The 24,937-nt window shown below is 34.2% G+C and overlaps 1 protein-coding gene across 1 annotated transcript in view; it reads right to left on the bottom strand.

The window, feature by feature from the left end:
- Positions 1–24,937, bottom strand: part of RNF216 (ring finger protein 216) — a 183,274-nt gene that overhangs the window by 123,702 nt on the left and 34,635 nt on the right. The gene's annotated exons all lie outside the window — the stretch shown is intronic.

The raw sequence follows: 24,937 nt of genomic DNA, 5'->3' as shown, positions 1-24,937 counted from the left end.
GATTCACTGCACCACACTTTGAGAACCACTGGGACTGTACAAGATTGAAAGTGGTCTGGGTTAGAGATAGCCTTTTTATCCAAGAGTGACTTGATATCACTTTCAAACCCTCATTGAAATAAGTCTTAAAAAAAAAAAAAAAAGAAAAAAGAAAGTGAATGAGCATCCATTTCCTTCTCTAGCTTATTTTACAGATGAGGAAACTGATGTAAAGGGAGTAAAGTGAATTGTCCAGGATGATCCAGCTAATAAGTGTCTGAGGCCAGTCTTCTTGTCACTAGGTCTGGAGATTTATCCACTGAGCAACTTACTTGCCCAATACTTAGCTTATAGCTGAATGTAAATAACTGTCAATTTTAAGATTAAGGGTGAAGAATGAATTTCTGTTATTTTCTGTTTGTAACTAAGGGACAGATGACATCTATGACAACTTTTAAAAAATCTACTAAAGATTTCCCTTTGGAAAAGTTGAAGGAAGACCAACTTGTAAAGTTTTTGTTTGTTTGTTTTTCTTATTTACTGGCAAAGTAAATGCCCATAACAAACACTGAGAGAACAGGAAATGTCAGCACCTTTAATATTGTAGGCCATTGTGGAGTAACACATGATTTTCTTTGGCCAAGGAAATAGTTGATGACCCTCATAAGTTTCAAAGGGAGGCAGATTCAGGATAAATTAAAAAAGATGGTAGAAGTCTATGGTATGTTAACCTATTTCCAAAAATGGATTAAATTATTGAAAGAAAAGAATACATTCAACTCTTGAAGTGTTTCTGCTGACTATTGTGGAATATTTTGTGATTTAATGTCTTAAATTATGATTTTTCATAATAAATATTTGGCTTGTAAAAAAAAGAAAGAAAGAAAGAAAGAAATCTTTTTCTCTTTGTAAAGTCCATATCTAATAAAACTGCTAACCAACAAGAGTCAATTTGCTGTTTGATGGAACATCTCTTGTCCAAAGTCACGTAAACATAAAAAAAAATCCATGGATTTCTTTGACAGAATGAAAGAACACAGAGCTTCTCTCTCCTCCTCCTCCTCCTCCTCTTGCCTTTCCCCGTTTTCCTGTCAATCATTTGCTGGTCATGATTGACAAAACTGATTATATACCCCAAAACTTTTCTCTCTCAAAATTTTTTAATCTTCACAAAAGCATGCCATTCTTCTTCTCTACCTCCACAACCCTTATTACTTTTTCCCCTCGATAAAATACTACACTCCATAGTATAGTCCATAAGTCAGCACTTAAATGAGAATCAGCCAATCATAGAAAAGACAGTACATAGTACAGCAGAGGTTCCCAATTTCAAAACCAAATATAAGATTCTAAAGAGAGGGTCTTATAAGATCCTCTAGAGGAGCATAACTGGTCAAAGTATTTCTTGGGCCACCTATGGAGCATCTCTCAAGTGCAAGAAGGGACTAGGACAAAAACATTTAGGTATTTCTCCATTGTTCACTGCAGCAAGTTGACCACTTTTCAGATCATTGTGCTTTTAAGAACAAAAATATCACTGCAGGGCTAGTTACAGCAATGCAACTGCTAAGACCCACAACAATCTGATATTGAAATCATAGGACTTCAAGAGATGGAAAAAATCTTGTAAGTCATCCCGATTTTAATCTTTAAATTCCTTTCAAAAAAATTATTAAAGATAATTCCTAGCCCAATCTTCTGTGCCTCCCTCCTCAACCCCATATACTCCCTGGTACCCCAAGTTTTTAGTAGCTCTTTACAACCTATCCCCTTCCCACTTTTCCTGGCTTTTTACACTTTACTTCTCACATACATTCCATGATGCAGCTATCATGGCCCCTCATACATAAAACTCCAGTCTTGCCTTCCCAATTGTGGCTATGGATAATACATCACCTCTGCCCTTTGATTGCTTCAGGTCAAATCCCACTATCTCTGCCTCTCTCTCCACCCCCCTCCCCACCTCTCTCTCACACCCTCCTAATTATTGACAGGTTATTATCCTCATTAAAATGTGACCTCCTAAAAGGTACGAACTGTTTTTGCCTTTCTCTGTACTTCCAGTGTTTAAGTCAGTGCCTGGCACATAGAAAGCACTTACTAATAAGTGTATATTGCTTGACATCTGCTCCAATTCTCATAGAATAGTCCCTACCTCCAATCTCCAATCTCCAAATGTGGCTCTCTTTTACTTAAGCTGGACCAAACACTTGCTGTCATTTAACCAATAACACTAAAATATTATCAGCTGTTCTTGGCAATACATAACAATGACCTAGTGATCCTACCAGTGGAACACTTCCCAAGGAAATAATTCAAAAGCAAAAAAAAATTCATTTGTACAATGATGCTTATAACTGCAATGATAGTCAAATGTCAACCCTTAATGCCCAATGACTGGGTGAAAGCTAAGATAACCAGGGTCTTTAATGTACTGGAGTATATTATATTACCATTGCTTCTGTGCATGAAGGCACTCTAATTTTCTCCAATGGGCCCTACTTCTACCAACACAATTCATATTTTCAGATGAGGAGGTAGTTTCCTGTGACTGATAAAGGCATCCAGGCCAACTTCTCCAGCCTTAGCTAAACAGACTTTACTGAAACAAACTGTTCCTCTGTCCCCAAGGGCCCCAGGGAAGCTTTCTGGCTGGGCAAGACTTGCCAGGGATCATGTTTTGCCTGCATTAAGAAGCCTTTTGGAACCCAGGGCCAATTCCATACCACAATAAGATATTAGCAGAAAATATTTCCTAAAAAATAAACATGGAAAAAAGTGACAAAATAAAAAAGAATAAAAAGCAATGAAAACTGATGGATATAGTGATGGATACAAATCAATACACAATGTAGAAAAAGTAATGTTTGTACTGTCCTAAGGATAGGAGTTGTTTCTTTTGTTGTTACTGACTTCTTGTGAAGGTGAATAAATATATTAAAAACTCATTTATACTCAGCCACAACTAGCATATTTATCATGATTATTCTGCAACAATGAAGAGAAAGAAAATATTTCTTTTTGAATCACAAGAAAGACTTTGGGAAATATCTTCAATGGACATTACCTCAACATCAACAACCTAAGAAAACTTTAGCAAAAAACCAAGACAAAATTATGTTTAGCTAATAAAAAGTACGGCAACATTCAGAGAATCAAAAAAGGTGGGGAAGAGGGAGGGAATGGCCATCCTTGGCCTTGTGAATACTAAGAAAATTTACAACTTATGTATCTTTTTTGCGAGAATAAGTTGGGGATATTCTAATCACCTTTACTAGTGTTTCACTATAAAGTTAACAAAAGCAAGCTGTTACAATGGCAAATGTATTCATGTTGAACTAATGAAAAAATGTGTACTCGAAATACTTCTAATTCTCCAACCTTCAACATTAGAAAGAGTTGAGACACAACCAGCAAAAGGAACAACTTAACTTTAAGGAACCAAGGACAGAAATGGGATACTAAAAAGATTTAGTTTTTGAAATATTTGATCTCATAGTTGAATTGCTTCATATCTTGGAAATTCTGACTGAATCCGCTATTCTTTTGAAAATACATTTTATAAAATCCTAAATCCTATTTAGACATTCTAACGATTAAGTGACTTTATACTTTAATTTCCATCAATAAAGCCACTAAATAGTGCAGTGGATAGAAAACTGGCCCAGAAGTCAAGAAGACATAAGTTTAAACAAAGTGTCACTTCTGTCTTTTTCAGTTTCCTTAAATGTAAATTAAGAATAATATTAGCACTTCTCTCATAATGCTTGTCAAGTATATATGAGGTAATATTTGTAAAGCACTTAGCATAGTGCCTGGCACAAAACAAGTGATTAATAAATTCTTGTTTCCCTTTTGCAACTCTTTCCTAGGAGAATGTTAGATTTGAATTAGAACAATACAAATGGTACAATCCATAGTTATTTGTGGTTCACCCATTCACCGATAAAATTTATTGTTTCATTTTAAATTCTAAAATCAATATTTGAAGGGCTTTCCGAATTATTTGTGAACATGCACATAACAATAAAAAATTTAAGTTGGTCCTATTGAGATTGAAGACCATACTCTGCTATCTTGTTTGATCTCTCATACTATAAATATGTCCTTTTCACAGTTTATTTAGTGTCATCTTTTTCATTTTTCTTGTTTCTTTTTTATTGGCAATTTTGCTATTTAAAATGGCTCCTAAATATAGTGAGTTGTTGTCTAGTATTACTAAATACAAGAAAGCTATGATGTTCCTTATAGAGAAAATATGTGTGTTAGATAAGTTTTGTTTATGAATGAGCACTATTGGCCATGAAGTTCAATGTTAATGAACTTCCAAAAAAAGGTAAAGAAAATTCCCCAATCTGTAGATGAGGCCACCCTGGAAAGTGCTAAGGTAAATGTTGTGATCACAGGCCTGCAGGAACCTAATTCTATATTTCCTAGAGGAGAAAGAGTCCAGTGTTGCTTATTCAGTGTTTGAGACAAATTTGTAAAAATATAAGTACCACAGATCAATTGTCCTTCCTCGTCCACATTTCAAAAATAAACTTGCACTTAAAAATTTAAATTGCAAAAGCCATAAATATCAAACTTTAAAATATTCAGCTCTGACAAGAGAATCTGAATGATGATTTTTCAAACTTACATACCTAAAGGAATTTTAATTTTCCTCTTGAAAGTTAAAGAACAAGTCATTCATTAGAAAAAAAGCTCCTTCTCCAAAAACAAATCTAAAAGTGTGTTCAAATCACAATCTTCCCTCGAAAAATTAACAAATAAATCAATTCTGAGTTTCTAATGTTATTAATTCCAAGCTTTTTTTTTTTTTTTCCTTTTGCCAAGGCTTGTTTTGGCATCCCACAGTAGTAATTTTCAGTCTGCCTTCAATTTTTAGTATCAAAGTTTATTTCCGCCTCTTGACACAAATCTGATGCTATTTCACTTTCAAAAGATCAAGGATCCGGATAATACATTTAAGTCTTGCTGTGTTATTTAAAGTTCCTGCTGTAGAACTCATTGCCCCTAGTATAAAGACATAAGAACATTATTTTAGCCATAATTTTATTTAATATGATTTATAAATTATTCACAAGTGCAGGATGTAAACTCTACATGTCTTCCCACTCCAAAATTCTTATTCTCTTCCTGTCATGTTTTCTGTATCTTCTACTTATTATTAGCCCTTTCTTGACATAATCATTCCAAATATTCCATTTAGAATCTTTAGGATTTATTGCACATGCTTAGAATATACTCCATTCTTGCTTTAGCCTTTTAAAATCCCTAATTTCCTTCAAATTTCAATTCAAAACCTATCGTGAATTTTCCCTCCTCTTATCTTCTAGTATTTCACAAATGAAATTATGTTGTTTATATTATATAAATACTTATATAGGACTTTTCGCTCTCCTGCTATTACCTTAGAATTGAAATTATGTTGATTATATTTTCTATATACTTATACAGGATTTGCTACCTCCCTGAGAATATAAACTCTTTGATAGATATTATTCTATTTGTTTTTCAGTCATATTTGACTTTTCATTGTCCTTTCCTAGGGTTTTCTTGGCCAAGAAGTGGTTTGGAGTGGTCTGCCATTTCTTTCTCCAGCTCTGAGTCCTCATTTGAACTCAACTCCTCCCAACTCCAGGATCATATTCACTGTGCCTACCTGCCTGCTAAGGCCCTTATTTAACAAACGCTTGCACTGATCCTGAGGGTAATGATTGTTTCATTTTTGTCTTGCGAAAATATCTAGCAGAAAGATGGAACTAAATAAATGTTTGTAGCTTTACCGATGGGAGATCCTGGTACATTTATACTGCAATGACATTTAGACTTCCTTCAAAAGTTGCTATTACAGAAATGTTTTTCTTTTTTTAAATAAATTTTTTATTGATATCTTCCATCTGCACCACCTACTATTCTCACTATATTTCTTTTTTTTTTTTTTTTGGAAAGCGTGGTCCAATTTGGTATTGGCTAAGAAATAGACTAGTTGATCAGTGGTATAGTTTAGGACAAAATAGTCAATACTAGTGTTTGCTAGCAAACTAGTGTTTGACAAACCCAAAGATCCTAACTTTTGGGATAAGAATACACTATTTGACAAAAACTGCTGGGAAAATTGGAAATTAGTATGGCAGAAACTAGGTATTGACTCACACTTAACACAGTACACCAAGGTAAGGTCAAAATGGGTTCATGATCTAGGCATAAAGAATGAGATTATAAATAAATTTGAAGAAGATAGGATAGTTTATCTCTTAGACCTGTGGGGGTGTGTGTGTGTGTGACCAAAGAACTAGAGATCATTACTGATCATAAAATAGAAAATTCTGACAATATCAAGTAAAAAGCTTTTGTACAAACAAAACTAAGGCACACATGATTAGAAGGGAAACAATAAACTGGGAAAACGTCTTTAAAGTTAAAGGTTCTGATAAAAGCCTCATTTCCAAAATATATAGAGAATTGACTCAAATTTATAAGAAATCAAGCCATTCCCGAACTGATAACTGGTCAAAGGATATGAACAGACAATTTTCAGATGATGAAACTGAAACTATTTCTACCCATATGAAAAGGTGTTCCAAATCATTGTTGATCAGGGAAATGCAAATTAAGACAACTCTGAGATACCACTACATATCTCTCAGATTGGCTACAGGAAAAGATAATAACGAATATTGGAGGGTATGTGGGGAAACTGGGACAGTGATACATTGTTGGTGGAGCTGTGAACGGATCCAACCATTCTGGAGAGCAATTTGGAACTATGCTCAAAAAGTTATCAAACTGTGCATACCCTTTGATCCAGCAATGTTCCTACTGGGCTTATATCCCAAAGAGATCTTAAAGAAGGGAAAGGGAACAAAAATGTTTGTGGCAGCCTTTTTGTAGTGGCTAGAAACTGGAAATTGAATGGATGCCCATCAATTGGAGAATGGTTGGATAAATTGGGTAAATTATATAAATATTATGAAATATTATTGTTCTATAAGAAACGACCAGCAGCATGAATACAGAGAGGCATGGAGAGATTTACATGAACTGATGCTAAGTGAAATGAGCAAAACCAAGAGATGATCAATTCTGATAGAAATGGCTCTCTTCAACACTGAGAGGATCCAAATCACTTCCAATTGATCAGTAATGAACAGAACCAGCTCCCAGCGAAAGAACACTGGGGAATGAGTATGGACCATAACATAGCATTTACACTTTTTCTGTTATTGTTTCCTTACATTTTGTTTTTCTTCCCAGGTTATTTTTTAACATATATTTAACATGTATGGGACTATCTGCCATCTAGGGGAAAGGATGGAGGAAAGGATGGGAAAAGTTGGAACAGAAATTTTTGCAAGGGTCAATGTTGAAAAATTACTCGTGCATAATGTTTTGTCAATAAAAAGCTATTTTGTCAAAAAGAAGAAGAAGAAAGAAAGTGTGGTCCAGAGAATGCTGGTTTTTGAATCCCTTTTAGAGGGTCTACAAATTCAAAATTAGTTTTTATTTCTAATATGCTAAATATTTATAAATATAACCCACATAAACAAAAAACTCTTTGGACAAATCCCCAATCATTTTTTTTTAATTTAATTTTATTTAATAATAACTTTGTATTGACAGAATCCATGCCAGGATAATTTTTACACAACATTATCCCTTGCAATCACTTATGTTTCGTTTTTTCCCCTCTCTCCCTCCTCCCCCCCCCCCAAGATGGCAAGCAGTCCTATATATGTTAAATATGTTGCAGTATATCCTAGATACAATACATATTTGCAGAACCGAACAGTTCTCCCGCTGCACAGGGAGAATTATCCCCAATCATTTTTAACAGTTTAAAAATACCAAGAGCAAAAGTTTGAGAATCACTGTCCTCAAGAACCTTATAATAGGGAAGAAAAAACAAGCAAGAAGTGAAATAAAAGTTGAGCAAACTTAAAAAAACATTAGAAAAAAGATAGGAGCAGCTAAGTGGGGCAGTGGATAGAGCACCAGTCCTGAAGTAGGAGGACCTAAGTTCAAATCTGATCTCAGACACTTTAACACTTCCTAGCTGAGTAATCCTGGGCAAGTCACTTACGAAAACAAGATGACATTATAGGGATTATTCCAGGAGATGGTAGGACTATTCCTAGGTGGTATAGTTGATAGAGCACTGCATTTTACGTCAGGAAGTAATATCTGAACTCAAGACATTTACTAGCTGTGTGACTCTGAGCAAGTCACTTAACCCTGTTTGCTTCCATTTCCTCATCTGTAAAATGAGTTGAAGAATCTTTAATATCTTTGCCAAGAATGGAACTGACTGGATGAAGTTTTTTCAAGTTTATGAGACTAGGCCTAAGTCACATGATCCCTATACCCAATCGAGCCTTGGGTTCAGAAAGTCACATGATCCCTATTCCCAGAGTTGAGATTGGACTTTGGAGGGGGGGGGTGGGTGGGTGGAGAGGGGGTGGTTGGGTTTGTTGGTGTCACATGATCTCTGGAGGGATGAACAATGAACCCTGAGATGCAGGAAGTTAGCAAAGTTGCAGGAAGTGGGAGGTAGACAAAATTGGTGACCAGTTATACATTTTTAGTCTATCCAATTAGAAGACTCAGGTTTGCTTTTAAAGCCTAGACAAGGCAGCAGCTGGCCAGGTTCATGATGGGAGTTGGGATGGCTCCCAGGTGTTTCTGGGCCTCTCCCTGCAGGGATTAAATAAATTCTTTCTCTTTGTATCTGATGATGTCTCTGATTAGTTATTTTGGGAAAGGGATCTAGTACCCCTCCCACATAACATGACTGAATAACTAAACAAGTAGAAACTTGCCTATCTGGATACTCTCTTTGGCAAAGTGACCAACAAATCCCAATGTCCAATGTCCCTATCTCTGATGCTAAGAACCACGGTCTTCCTTGGCAAAAAATCTTTTTCCTGTTACTTTTATCCATATCCAGATCAATTCATACTCCTTCCCAGGTTTTGTTCTCCTCTATAGAATCCTTGCTGAGTGCTACTGTTTGGGACAAAGAGACCTACCTAAATTGACTACTCAGAGATTACTCATAGAAAGCAGAATTATTTATTAGAATCTCAAGAAGGGGACCCTATCCTGGTCTGTGAGCCGAATTTCACAGCAGGATAGAGCCACTCCCTTGAAAATGTTCACAATTTTTATACATTTCAGACAAAGAACCCCCCAAATCCCATCCTCTATATGGTGTGACTGGTCACATAAGTCTCTATTCCCCTATTTGGTCAGTGGAATGTAGTAGACAAGGCAATGTATAGCTTTCTCACCATGCATCCTCCTTTGAACAATGAAGTCCAGGCTTTATCTGAAATCACATTCTTCCTAAACTGAGGTCTTTAAGGTTTTAGCTAACAGGCCCTGATCAATATGTGCTTGATCTGTAAGTTCTTCCTTCACCTTTTCCCCACACACTACCTAGAACATATTTTTCTTTGGGGTCAACAATATGGCTTCATTCAATTTAATAAGCATTTAGAATCTCTTCTCCTTTTACTATCTATTACTGAAATCTTTATAGTTCAATACTAAGCATTGTTTCTTTTCACCCCTTTGCTTCGCCAACTGACAGGATCCAGGATGTGCTCCCTATTGTCATTTCCAGACCCATGCCATTAATTCAATAACCTTTTTCTCCCTTCCAATTATATGACCTGTTTCTATCCTCTTTCTTATGATACTATCCTACTTTAGCTCCTGTCTTAGTTTCCTTCTTTTGATAACTCCTGTCATGCTCTCATGATTTAAATATTTTGATGCTCCTAACAACTTAATTGACGTTCCCTCAACCTTCTCAACTCCCACAAAAAGGAGTCATTTCTTATATCTCACAACTGCCCCCAAATGCTTTCTGCTCCCAAAACTCTAAAAAAAAATGTCCTTGATTACAATTGGCTGTGCTTCCTCTGTCTATTCCTTCTGATTCTTTTTTTGCCTTATCATAATATGACTGGATTTCTTCTTGCCCTTACAATAAAGTTGAATGTATTTCCTCAGACTTTACTGCCTTTCTTTCATTTTTGACCCTTACTCAGGTATGTACTGAAAATGTTTACCTATTTTAAAAATACCCTCCCACCTCCCTATGTGCTAGTGACATTTTAAAATTTAATCTATTAACATTTTTCTTTACTTTTTTTTTAGTATAGACAACCAAAACAATAAATCAAGTCTGGATGTGTAGTATTTGCAGTTGAAGTGTGACTGCTTACAGTGAAAATTTAAAAATCATTCAGATTAGAGCTGGTTCCAGCACAGCTTGGAACTCAATTCATTTTAACAAGATATTGTTCTTGACCTATGAATGCCCTGTTCTTTTAAGTTCCAATTCTGTGTTCCCAGCATCAGACCCCAACTGTGCACATATTTGACTCCCCTCTACTTAAGAACTTTGAGCTCAGATATTAGACAAGAAATTGTGCTAACTGGATCCACAGCTTGCAATTTAACCTCGATTGGGCCCTTTTAGCATATGGGAGTGCTTCTATTCAGTTTTAATTGACTATAACACTTAGAAAATAGTGAAAAGCAGCTGCAGGGAAAACATGCCTGCAGAGAGGTAAGTAGTACTCTGCTAAGATTAGTTTCCTAAACTGGGGTGGGGAGATGGAGGGGAAGTAGTGAGGTAGACAGTAGGATTTGTCCTCCTGTCAAGAGACAAAATTACAGAATACTTTTAAGTGTATTTTCCACATAAATACTAACACTCCTCCCCACTCCCAACAAAAACAAAATTCAAATCAATGTCAATAAAAGTGACATTAATGTGGCAAATTTGACCAGAATAATAATAAATGCAGCAGAATAATTACTTAATATGGCAAAATTGGGGCAACTAGGTGAAATGAATAGAGCACCAGCTTTGAAGTCAGGAGGACCTGAGTTCAAATTTGACCTCAGACACTTAACACTTCCTAGCTGTATGACCCTGGGCAAGTTACTTAACCTCAATTGCTTCAGCAAAACAACAACAACAAAAACAGTAAGTAAAAAATGGGAAAGGAATAAAAGATACAAGTCTAAATGTTAATTAAGATTATTAAATGAATTCTTAAGTCAAAAAAATTATACAAATAGCAGATTTAAAGAAAATAAATACTTCATCAAATTTATGGGTTGCAGAAATTTATGGAAAGCTGTACTGAGATAAAATCATAGCAATAGTGCTATGTTTATATTACCAAAAAAATGAAAATCAAAAAATTGAGTATGCATTTTTAAAAGTTAGAAAATAAAAATACAACAAAACATAAAAACCACCAAGGAACCAAAGAAAACAACTTAATTCGTTAGTAAAAACCAAATGCTGTTTAAAATAACAATTATACCAACTGACAAACTGACAAACTTTGACAAATTGACAAATGTAAGGAACAAAAAGCACAATTAATGTGTCGGATGAATTGAATAAAATGATTAGAATCAAGAATGAGAAAGGAGAAATACCAAGAAATGTAAAAAAGAGAAACAACTATCAGATTACCACATATTGCTTTATGCAAACAAAATTAAGATTTTAAAAATTGTGAGTTTCTAGAAAAATTCCAAAATACTTAAAGAAAAGAGGAAATAAAACAGATTTCAGAAGTGAAAAAATCAGGTCATTAATTAACCTCTAAAGAAAAAGGAGTAAGACATAATAAGTGAGTTATTTTAAACTTTCTTTTTTTTTTTTTTTGAGGTTTTCTTCTTTTTTTTTTTTTAATTTTTATTTAATAATTACTTTATATTGACACTCGTTTCTGTTCCGATTTTTTTTTTCCCCTCCCTCCCTCCACTCCCTCCCCTAGATGGCAAGCAGTCCTTTATATGTTGGATATGTTGCAGTATATCCTAGACACAATATATGTTTGCAGAACCGAACAGTTCTCTTGTTGCATAGGGAGAATTGGATTCAGAAGGTATAAATAACCCAGGAAGAAAAACAAAAATGCAGATAGTTCACATTCGTTTCCCAGTGTTCTTTCTTTGGGTGTAGCTGCTTTTGTCCGTCATTTATCAATTGAAACTCAGGTCTCTTTGTCAAAGAAATCCACTTCCATCAAAATATGTCCTCATACAATATCGTTGTCGAAGTGTATAATGATCTCCTGGTTCTGCTCATTTCACTTAGCATCAGTTCATGTAAGTCTCGCCAGTCCTCTCTGTATTCATCCTGCTGGTCATTTCTTACAGAACAATAATATTCCATAACATTCATATACCACAATTTACCCAGCCATTCTCCAATTGATGGGCATCCATTCATTTTCCAGTTTCTAGCCACTACAAATAGGGCTGCTACAAACATTTTGGCACATACAGGTCCCTTTCCCTTCTTTAGTATTTCTTTGGGATATAAGCCCAGTAGAAACATTGCTGGATCAAAGGGTATGCACAATTTGATAATTTTTTGGGCATAATTCCAGATTGCTCTCCAGAATGGTTGGATTCGTTCACAACTCCACCAACAATGCATTAGTATCCCAGTTTTCCCGCATCCCCTCCAACATTCATCATTATTTTTTCCTGTCATCTTAGTCAATCTGACAGGTGTGTAGTGGTATCTCAGAGTTGTCTTAATTTGCATTTCTCTGATCAATAATGATTTGGAACACTCTTTCATATGAGTGGTAATAGTTTCAATTTCATCCTCTGAAAATTGTCTGTTCATATCCTTTGACCATTTATCAATTGGAGAATGGCTTGATTTCTTATAAATTTGAGTCAGTTCTCTATATATTTTGGAAATGAGGCCTTTATCAGAACCTTTAACTGTGAAGATGTTTTCCCAGTTTGTTGCTTCCCTTCTAATCTTGTTTGCATTAGTTTTATTTGTACAAAGGCTTTTTAATTTGATGTAATCAAAATTTTCTATTTTGTGATCAGTAATGGTCTCTAGTTCATCTTTGGTCACAAATTTCTTTCTCCTCCACAAGTCTGAGAGATAAACTATTCTATGTTCCTCTAATTTATTTATAATCTCGTTCTTTATGCCTAGGTCATGGACCCATTTTGATCTTATCTTGGTATATGGTGTTAAGTGTGGGTCCATGCCTAATTTCTGCCATACTAATTTCCAATTATTCCAGCAGTTTTTATCAAATAATGAATTCTTTTCCCAGAAGTTAGGAGCTTTGGGTTTATCAAACACTAGATTGCTATAGTTGACTATTCTGTCTTGTGAACCTAGCCTTTTCCACTGATCCACTAATCTATTTCTTAGCCAATACCAAATGGTTTTGGTAACTGCTGCTTTATAATATAATTTTAGATATTTTAAACTTTCAATGAAAAAGTAATCATCCTACTGAAAATCATTACAAACTATTTCAAAATATAAAAAAATAGAATATTCTACCCAATTTTTAAAAAGGAATATGGCTTTTATTGCCAAGTGATATATTGTGGGATAGTACATGGAAATTAAAACAAACAAACAAATCCCATATCAAAGCTTGCATTAGTTGAAGAAATAAAATCAACAAGTTATTAAAATTTAAAAGATAAAAATGAAAACATTACAGTATTTAAATTTTCAGTTTCTGCACATCCAGTAATTATACCCTAATAATGAGACTAAAAGGCTATCTCAAAAAGGAAATGGGTCAAACTCACCTTTGAGTTCTGAAAAGTCCTTTTAGTTTGATGGCATGACCCAATAGCAGACAAATTACATTCCCAGAGGTAACTTTTAAAAAGTATTGTCCACTATAACTGTTTTAACAAATGCATTTTCCTACAATATTTAATTGAAAATTAAACACATTTTAGAACCTATACACAGCAGTTGCAACAGTACAAATAAAAGGAAAGCTACAACAAGAAAACCCCTAAGCTAGGTAACAAACAGTTAGGGTCACAGTAGAAGACACTTGACTTCACACAAAATAGAAATTTTCAATACCATATTGCCTAATAAAGGCAATCAAATGGGAGGAAAACAAAACAAAACATGTAGAAAATTTGGGGGGGGAAAGTATTTCAAAATTTTGGATTCCTCTAATCAGCAAAAGAAAACAAAAGTTAAAGTGATATAAATCAAAGAAGCCCAAAGAACAAAACATACAACTCAATATCAATCAAGCACTTTATCAGAGGCTTTAAGAATGAATAAATCCGAGATGAGAGAGGCCTGTCCTCTTTGTCACTTACAACAGTCCCAAGAAGGCCAATATAACTAAAACATGTTAAATCAAATAAATAAAAAAATAGATAGCATTCAAATTATAATATAACAAATATAAGTTACATTAAGAGGTAAATGAAATTGAAAATTTTCTGCAAAGTTGCAAAATGGTGGTATCAGGTAAGAACCATAAACGCTAGTTCAAGTGCTTCATGAATTTCATAAATTAACAAGTTCAACATCCAGCCATTCTGGAGAATGATTTGGAACTATGCACAAAAAGTTATCAAACTGTGCATACTCTTTGATCCAGCAGTGTTACCACTGGGCTTATACCCTAAAGAGATCTTAAAGAAAGGAAAGGGACCCATAAGTGCAAAATTGTTTGTGACAGCCCTGTTTGTAATGGCTAGAAACTAGAAAATGAATGGATGCCCATCAATTGGAGAATGGCTGGGTAAATTGTGGTATATGAATGTTATGGAATATTACTGTTCAGTAAGGAATGACCAGCAGGATGATTTCAGAAAGGCCTGGAGAGACTTACATGAACTGATGCTGAGTGAAATGGGCAGGGCCAGGAGATCATTATATACTTCTGATGTGGGAAAGATTCCCGTCTAGATTCCCATCCTCTCCTAGTTAATGATTCCCATCCTCTCCTAGTTAATAATGTAAAAAATGTAAAATGTTAACTCACAAATCCTGGTCCCTTTGAATTCCAATAGAAGATACGGACCTGTCTCAGCTCCACCCCACCCAGATTGGAGCCAACTTTGGGGCTACACCCAAAAGCCCCTCGAGCTAAGTCTCCTATTATAAAAAGGCCACGCTGGGAACCCCTCTTGGCAGAGATTCCAAACATGCTAGCCATGTGAGGATCCTCTGTCCAGTGCCCTCCTTATCTCTACCTTCACCTATACTTTAACCTTGCTTATTCAATAATAAACCTCTTTTATCAATCCAGCTCTTGGGCCAATAAATGCTTTTATTGGGGACTCACACCGTGACTAGACCTCATTTACCGCCGTATCCTTGCGCCGAATTCAAGGGGATTGCAGGGGAGCTCTGCTTGACTCCCTGTACCCAAACCTGCCACTAGACCGCAACTAAACCCTAATTTCATTTAGGTACACCAAATCTAGACCTCAACACTTCAATAACAACAACACTATATGATGATCAATTCTCATGGGCGTGGCCCTCTTCAACAATGAGATGAAACAAATCAGCTCCAATAGAACAGTAATGAATTGAACCACCTATACCCAGTGAAAGAACTCAGGGAAATGAGCGTGAACCACTACACAGAATTCCCAATCCCTCTATTTTTGTCTGCCTGCATTTTTGATTTACTTCACAGGCTAATTGTATACTATTTGATTCTTTTTGTACAACAAAATAACTGTTTGGACATGTATACATATATTGTATTTATCTTATACTTTAATATATTTAACATGTATTGATCAACCTGCCATCTGTGGGAGGGGGTGGGAGGAAGGAGTGGAAAAATTGGAACAAAAGGTTTTGCAACTGTCAATGCTGAAAAATTGCCCATGCATATATCTTATAAATAAATTAGCAAGTTCAGAAATTACCACTAAAGTACTTTACAAAGTTCCTCTCAGACACATTCCATTTTTACTCCACTTTTTTGGCCAATTTACATTGTTAGTGTACTTCATGCAGAGTATTCAAAAGTCGTATTACAAAAAAAAAAAAAAAAAAAAAAATCTATATAGTGGAAAGAAAAAACTATTGGCTGAGGAGCAAAAAAAAGGTATGACAAAAGCAAACAGATTTTAAAGTAAACACATAAAGGGATATATTTAAAAATACATCATATTTTCTCCCAAAGGGAATTATGTCTAGATTCCAAATTAAAAAGGAAATTCAATAAAACATATACACATCAAACTATATGATCTCATCAGAAACACACTAGGTAGCGCTTTCATTTCATTACTTTCTAATTTGATACCAAAATGCTATAATAACTGCAAATTTTTCACATATGTAAAGAAAAGACTGAGACTGAAATTTTCAAGACTAAATCCAACCAAGGAAATATAAGTATATAAATATAAAAGGCAAAAAGAAACATCTACAAATGCTTTGGTTTCTTCCTAATAAGAGACATTAAACACAACGATATATATATATATATATAAATTGTGGCTGAATGTTAAAAGACTGGCAATCTGAAATTAAGGCTAAAAGGCAAAAAAAGTGTTTAAAGAAAATTTATATAATTCTAGCATGAATGTACCCTACTGGAAATGTAAAATGAGTTGTAATGGATTTCCAAAGTATCATAGCAAAAACCCATGTAATATTAATGGAAACAGAATGGTTATTACACTTAGGCAAATATAAAGTAGATGGCAAGTTAGTCATGGCTGACAAAAGGATTAGATTTGAAGCTAGTTTTTATTTTGTGTACAAAGGCAACAAGAAATATTTTGTGATATCCTGAATCATTCACACTTTGAGTCATTAATAATCACTATGGAAATTTAATACATCACGCACCATTATCTGTCTCGTTGGATAAGAGGGCAGAGAAACTATGCAAAAAACTGCAAAAACACTACCTTCCAAAATTAAATCAATATAAACTTTTTAGACCCAGTAACACAAATGCATAGGTGAACACAATAAAGAATGAAAAAAAAAAAAAAAGTAAAAAATATAATTTAGAATTATTAGAGAAAAGAAGCCTTATACTTATCTATGACAAATACTTTCTCCATCTAAAAAGACATGGCAAGGAATGAATAACATAAAGTCAATCAAATTAATTATATCTCAAATGACAGAAAATGACTGCTGATTCACCTGTATAATCAGGTGATATTGTCAGATACAGTCAGAATATGGTTTTGATAGAACAATGAACCTTTAGGATCAAATAGAAACTTCTATTTTGCTTTTTAAAAACCTCCTTCAACTGGGCCTAACCTATATTTCCAGTTTCACTATACTTCTCTTCTTCAAACTAAATTCTAGTCAAACTAGACTTCTCTCTGTTCCTCACAAAACTGAAGTTTTATCTCTCCTGTCTCCCTGCTTTGCACTGGCCATCCCTTTTAATTGAAATATTCTTCCTCCTCACCTCTAACTAACAGAATCTCTCTCCTTTACAGATGTTGTGCAAGGAGCATTTAGAAGAGAAATTGTTTAATCCCCGTAACTCTTAATGTCCTTCCACTTTTACCTAGTATTTATTTTGTATTTCTTTGTGTATGTGTTTTCTTTATATTTATTCTATGTATATTTGTATACATTTTTGCAGTTCTCTATTAGAATGTAAACTCCTTGTGAAGAGGAATTGTTTTAATTCTTGGTAAATACTCAGTGCTCAGAGCAGTATAGTAATGCACCAAATAAGAAGGCATAGAAATACTTCTTACCTCAGGGAAAGAGGGAACCCTACTTCCTTCTTAAAGCTAAACCTTTTATCTTTTCTTTTGATCCTATCTACTTCCTTCCTCTATAGTACTTCACCTCAACAAATATTTCATTTTGCTATGGAATGGCATAGGGAACATGGCATGGGATTTGAAGTCAGATGAATTGGTCTTAAATCCTAAATCTGTTACTACTAAAATAATGCCTTTGAGTGAATCATTTAATCTCAATCTCATCATATGAAGATGTTGAGTAAGATTAAGATCACTTCTAATATTCCTTCTGCTCTAAATCCTATGTTCTTCAAGTTCTCTTTCCCATTGAAAGAAAATGGTTAGGCAAAGTTTTAAAAAGCCTTCACTTGAATTTTCTACCTCATTCAAGTTACCATCTCTATCTTTTCATTACCTAATTTTTTGAAAAAGTTGTCTACACCTAGTCTACACTTTCTCACAACACACATTGTATTTTTCAATACCCTGGCAACATGTTTTCTGTCTCTAACATTATCTGTTTCAAATCTGTTTCAAAAGTCAATGATCTGTATACTTATTTTGTATTTAATTTATACTTTAACATATTTAACATGTATTGGTCAACCTGCCATCTGGGGGAGGGGGGAAGGGGAGGGAAGGAGCGGAAAAATTGGAAAAAAAGGTTTGGCAGTTGTCAATGCTGCAAAATTACCCATGCATATAACTTGTAAATAAAAAGCTATAATAATAATTTAAAAAAAAAGTCAATGATCTCCTAAGTCAGCACATTGCAAGGTCTTCTTTGAGTCTTCCTCTTAACAATGTTGAAGTCTAGATTTGGGGTACCTAAATGAAATTAGGGTTTAGTTGAGGTCTAGTGGCAGGTTTGGGATATAGGGAGTCATTGATAAAAGAGGTTTATTATTGGGTAAGCAAGGTTAAAATATAGGCGAAGGTAGAGATAAGGAGGGCACCGGACAGAGGGTCCAGTGGACAGAGGGTCCTCACATGGCTAGCACGTTTGGAATCTCTGCAAAGGGGGGGTCCCAGCATCTCTCTTTTATAATGGGAGATTTAGCTCGAGGAGCTTTTGGGTGTAGCCCCAAAGTTGGCTCAAATCCCTGTTGGGCTGGGACAGGTCTGAATCTTCTATTGGAATTCAAAAGGACCAGGATTTGTGAGTTAAAGGGTAATTTACATTATTAACTAGGAGAGGGTGGGAATCTAGAAAGGAATTTTTCCCACATAAACTCTGAATTCCTGACACTGTTGATCACTTGAATCTCCCACTAAAATACTGTTGGTGTTTCATCATAGGAAGAAGGGAACCCTATGCAGGAAAAAAGCTTATTGATGGACTATAGCTATTATCTAAGGATCATCCAGCTAAATTCAGACAGACTCAACATCAGGTTGAATTTCTGATTCATAGCTCCTATCAAAACCCAACAACTTATAGAGAAATAAAACATTACTTGTTATTTCAAAACAATGAAAGGATAGAAAATGGAAAATATATATATCTTTGTACAAATTGCACAAATTTTTCCTACCAATAAAAAGGGAACCATGAGATTCACAGTCTATCATACTGTCCTGATATATTATATGAGGATTAATAAGTGACAAGATAGATGTGATGAACAGATGACTAGATCAAGTATATAAAAAGAAGAGGCCATGCTTTAGGCAACAAAGTTATAAGGGAATTAAGGGATGAGTTCCAAGATATCTGACAAATTAGGAGGAATGGTAAGAAGGAAAGCAAATCATTATTAACCAAAAAAGAACAAGAACATATCTTTAATGACCAATGTACAAATTTCTGTCTCTACAAAATCTTTACAAGAATAATTTTATGCATTTATCACAGACATTAGTTATAAGTGACTGAAAGACATAGAGAATACAAGATCCCAGTGTGTACTTACTGCTTGACTACAAAAATACACTGATTATGTAGAAAAAAATACATCTTACTAGCATACAAATGTGATGGATTATTACTATATTATAAAAAGTAGTGAATACAAATAGACATGGGAAGTTGTTATGAACCAGTAGAAAAATAAGGAATGAGGAAAAATAATATACGACTACGATATAAATTCAAAGAAAAAAGGAAACAATGCCATATTTAACAGATACTCAATGACCTTCTGATTATTACTATAAATAATGGAATACAACAGTAAGCTGTATGCTCACCAAAGGTATCTATACAGTGTATGAAGCCAGACGACCTGAAACTGAATTTTGTTTCTCTCACATACTACTTCTATTTGGCCAAAATACTTCCTCTGTCTGGACCCGAAATTTCCTCATCTGTAAAGTGAGGGAGCTACACTAGCTAAATTCTAAACATATGACCCTGTATCTAGTACACAGGTCAAATCAAAGAGGAATTCTCTTATAGATGGTAGGAACCTTCAGGTGCTATTCTTTAGGTATGACATTACCAATTACATCATACATTAGAATACTTCAAAGCCTCCTAAATAAAATTCATTACTCAAAAGAGTTCTATAAAGGGAAATTGCACAGGGAAAATCAAGATGATTAAGCCCATTTTCAGACTAGATTATGCAATTGAACAAATAACCTACAATGATACCTGTCTTTATCATGGATATATACTATTTGTGGACAATGAAGTGGGCCCAAAAATGAATATGAGAAAAAGATAATCAGAATTGCTTTGGAGAAACTAATTATTTCAGTTATCCCAAGAAGCAAAGAGCCATCAATATTTTCCCAGTGATGTTGAAGACTGAGTCATGGAAAACAAATCTTCAAAAAATTAAAGTTCCATACTGCCCCAAGGAAAAATAGAGAAACACACATGTGGTAGGCATGAGAGGGCTGTAGTATATAACCTACAGAGAATTGTGTAGATCAGCAGCAAAAGTTATAATCACAAGGATGTATGACAAAGATTCACACATTTTTCATTGTTTGCCAAATCCATAACTCACATTATCTTCTCTTCCATTTCTATGTACAAGTAGCTGACCTAGATTTACTACACATTTATACTATTTAACAAGTAGCTGACTAGATCTACTACACATTTATACTATTTAATCTTAAATAAGCCCTTGAGACAATCATTTTATTCTCCCCATACTTTCTCATTCCCCTAAAAGCTGTTTTAAACCTTGTCTTTAGAATCTCCTATCCTATTCTTTTCCCCTCATAAACCTGTTTCATACTTTACCAGAAAACAGAGCCATAGGATTTGAAAAAACAACCCTTTAACATATCAAACTATATTCCTTCTCCCTTTTGCAGCCAAATTCCTAGAAAATTGTTATCTTTACCTAATGCCTCCACTTTTTCTTCTCCTCTATTCTTTTTTCCTTCTATTCTAATTTCCTACTCCACCATTGTCATTAGAAAAGAGTTAAAGATTTCGGCTCTACACAAAATAGTTTAATTGTCAGATCTGTGGAGAAAGGAAGAATTTATGACCAAACAAGAGAGGAAGAGCATTATGAAATGCAAAAGGGATAATTTTTATTAAATTAAAAAGATATTGCACAAACAGAATCGATGCAACTAAGATTAGAAGGAAAGCAGGGAAACTATATATAGAGAGATAGAGTTGTGTTTTTTGTTTAGGCAATTAGGGTTAAGTGACTTGCCCAAAGTCACATAGCTAGGAAGTGTTAAGTATCTGAGGCCAAATTTGAACTCAGGTTTTCCTGACTTCAGGGATGGTGTTTTATCCGCTGCGCCATCTAGCTGCCCCAGGGAAACAATTTTTTCCACAAGTATATAAAATAATGGCTTCATTTCTTAAATAAAGAACAGAATCAAGTATATAATACAAGTCTTTCCTCATGTGATAAATGGTCAAAGAATATAAACAGGTAATTTTCATATGAAGATATCAAAGCTATCTCAAATCATATGAGAAAATGCTTTCAATCACAACTGATTAGAGAACTGCAAATTAAAACAACTTATGGTAAATGAATGCAATGGAATATTAGTGTGCTGTAAAAAATGATGAGCAATATGTTTTTTCCCTTTTGTTCAGATTTTTCTTGCACAAAATGACAAATATGGAAATATATTTAAAAGCAATCCATATATATAACCTAAATTAGATTGCTTGCTATCTTAGGGAGGGGAAAGGATATAGAGTAGGGAAACAGAAAAATTTGAAACCCAAGGTCTTACTGAATACTGAAAACTATCTTTGCATAGATTTGGAAAAATAAATTACTACTGAGGGGAAAAAAAAAAAAGATGAACAAGCACATTTCCAAAAAACCTAAAAAAACTTAACATGAATTGTTGATGAGTGAAGTAAACAGAACCAGAAGAACATTATACATAGTAACAGCAACAATATGCAATGATCAACTTTGATAGATTGCTCTCCTCAGCAATACAATGATAAAATATATCAAAAGATCAAAATGCTATTCACAAATAGAAAAAGAACTATGGAGTCTGCGAATGCAGACTGAAGTATATTTTCACTTTTTTTTTTTTCTTTCTTGTGACTTTTCCCTTTTGTTCTGAGTCTTTCACAACTATTGTGAAAATGTTTAACATGAGTGTACATGTATAGCCTATATCAGATTGCCTACTGTCTTGGGGAATGAGAAAGAAAAATTTGGAACTCAAAATCTTTAAAAAATTAATGTTGAAAACTATCTTTCCATGCAATTAGAAAAAACAAAATTCTATTTACATACATAAAAAAAGAATTTTTGTTCTAGATATTTTCAGCTACAAATACAATTTCTATATGGATGACTATATACTAAGCTGTATTCTGCATCTACAACTGTCTTCTGATTATATATTTCCATCTGAATGTCTCATAGCCACTTGAAACTTGTTCCAGATAGAACTCTTTTTGTTTTCAAATTATTGTCCCACAAAACTTATCTTTTCAAGGGCACATCACTTTTCTGATCACCCAGGTTCAAAAAATTTAGTCCTCCTCCACTCTTTTCTCCTTTACCCCCAATTTCCATTTAGCTGCCAAGTCTTATCAATTATACTTCCATACCATTTTATATATCAATTCCTTTCTCTCCACTAGTACTACAACCACCTTATTTCAGGTTCTTATCATCTCTCACATGAATACTACAACAAAAGATCCCTAATTGGTTTCCTTAAAAATGATAAATGTTGGAAAGGATGTAGGAAAACTGGATGGAGTGGTAAACAGATACAATCATTCTGAAAAGCAATTCAGAACTGCCCAACTGCATACCCTTTGATCTAGCAATAGCACTATTAGGTCTGTATCCCAAAGAGACCATAAAAAAGGGGGAAAGGACCCACATGTATAAAAAATGTTTACAGAAGTTCTCTTGTGGTAGCAAAGAACTGGAAATCAAGGGGATACCCATCAACTGGGGAATGGCTGAACAAATTGTGGTATGTGAATGTAATGTAGTATTACTGGTTCTACAAGAAATGATGAGCAGGCAGATTTCAGAAAAGCCTAGAAAGACGTACATGAACTGAGGCTGAGTGAAGTGAGCAGAACCAGGAGAACACTAACACTATACACACACACACACACCAGGATTGTGAGTTTGATGAACTTTAATAGATTTTGTTCTTCTCAGCAATACAATCAGGTAAGGCAATTCCAAAAAACTCATGATGGAAAATGTTATTTATGCACATCCAAAGAAAGAACTATAAAATCTGAATGAAGATCATAGCATATTATTTTCACTTTTTTGGTTATTTTTTTTTCTTCTTTGTGGTTTTCCCCTTTCAACATGACTAATGTAGAAATGTTTAACATAATCATACATATACAACCTATATAAGATTGCTTGCTATCTTGAGGAAGGATAAAAGAATGGAGGAATGGGTAAAAGGACTAGTATTAGAGAAAACAAACTCTAAATAAGTAAAAAATTATTCATAAAAACTGCACATGTTTAAACCTACACTGGATTTACTTGCTGTCTAGGGAAGGGGATGGGAGGAAAGAGAGGGAGAAAATTTGGAACATAAGGTTTTACAAGAGTGACTGCTGAAAACTGTCTTTGCATGTATTATAAAAATAAATATATTATTATTAAAATTGTTTTTACTTTCAACTGGAAAAAAATAAAACATATAAAAACAAAAAAAGAGCTATGCATAATAGCAGTGACAGTATCAACTATAACAGAAAAGTGGGAGGGAGAGAGGTATTTATCAACTGGGAAATGGCTGAAGAAGTTATAGCACATTAATGTGATTGATTACTATTGTGCTGAAAAAAAAAATGATGCAAAGGATAGTTTCAGAGAAGTCAGGGAGTTGTATGAACTGATGCAAGCAGGTGAAAAGAACCATAAAAATAATATATACAACAACAGCAATATTGTAAAGACAAACTTTGAAAGGTTTAGGAACATGGTAATTAACAACCATGTTACTAGAGAACCCAGGATGAAACATGCTGCCCACTTTCAGATAGAGAAATGAAAGATAATATAGAGCTGAGACATTCTGAAGGGGGATATGGCCAATGCAGAAATTTATTTTGCTTAATTATATTTGCTTGTAACAGATTGTTTTTCTTTCATATCTTTGTCTCTCCCAAATGAGAAGAGAAGGTAAATTTTTCAAGATTAAAAATAAGTGAAATTTAATTTTAAAAATAAAAATAAATATTACTAAGTTTTGATCATTTCCTTTTTAAATCAGTAAAAATTCTGTTTGCAAAGCTTCAAATTTTCAGATTATGAGAACTGTCTTACCTGTGGCATATCATTAGAGATAGCATTCTTGTCATTAGAGATAGCATTCTTGTTGCATCTATGCTATTCTTTTCAAACACAGTCAATTATGCTTGGCCAGTGAAAACTATACTAGAAATCAAAGAATAATCTTCATATATGTTTAAGTACAAAACTGTTTCTATAGCAACTTGTTTTGTGGAGGCAAAAAACTAAAACTGAATTCCCCATCAACTGGATTAGGAAAAATTTGTGGTTTATAAATGTAATGATACTTAGATCATAAGAAATAATGAATTTCAGAGATAACTGGGAAATGTGTACAAAATGACTGCAAAAAGAAGTGAGCAGAAATAGAATAATTTCCCCAATAATACTGTTAAAAACCTAACAACTTTGAAGGACCTAAAAACTCTAATCAACATTGTACACAGCAACAGCAATATTATACAATGATCAATTTTGATGTGTGTGGCTCTCTTCAACAATGAGATGATTCAGACCAGTTCCATGGTCTTATGACCAAAAGAGCCATCTACACCCAGAGAGAGGACTGTGGGAACTGAATGGGGTTCACAACATAGCATTCACACTCTTTTTGTTGTTGTATGCTTGCATTTTACTTTCTTCATCATTTTCTTTTCTGGTTTGATTTGATTTTTCTTACACAGCAAGGTAATTGTATAAATATGTAGGCATATATTGGATTTAACATATATTTCTAT

This window comes from Antechinus flavipes, chromosome 1 (assembly GCF_016432865.1).
Source record: "Antechinus flavipes isolate AdamAnt ecotype Samford, QLD, Australia chromosome 1, AdamAnt_v2, whole genome shotgun sequence".
NCBI lineage: Eukaryota > Metazoa > Chordata > Mammalia > Dasyuromorphia > Dasyuridae > Antechinus > Antechinus flavipes.
Note: the sequence above shows the minus strand (reverse complement) of the source record. Positions and strands in the feature narration are given on the sequence as shown.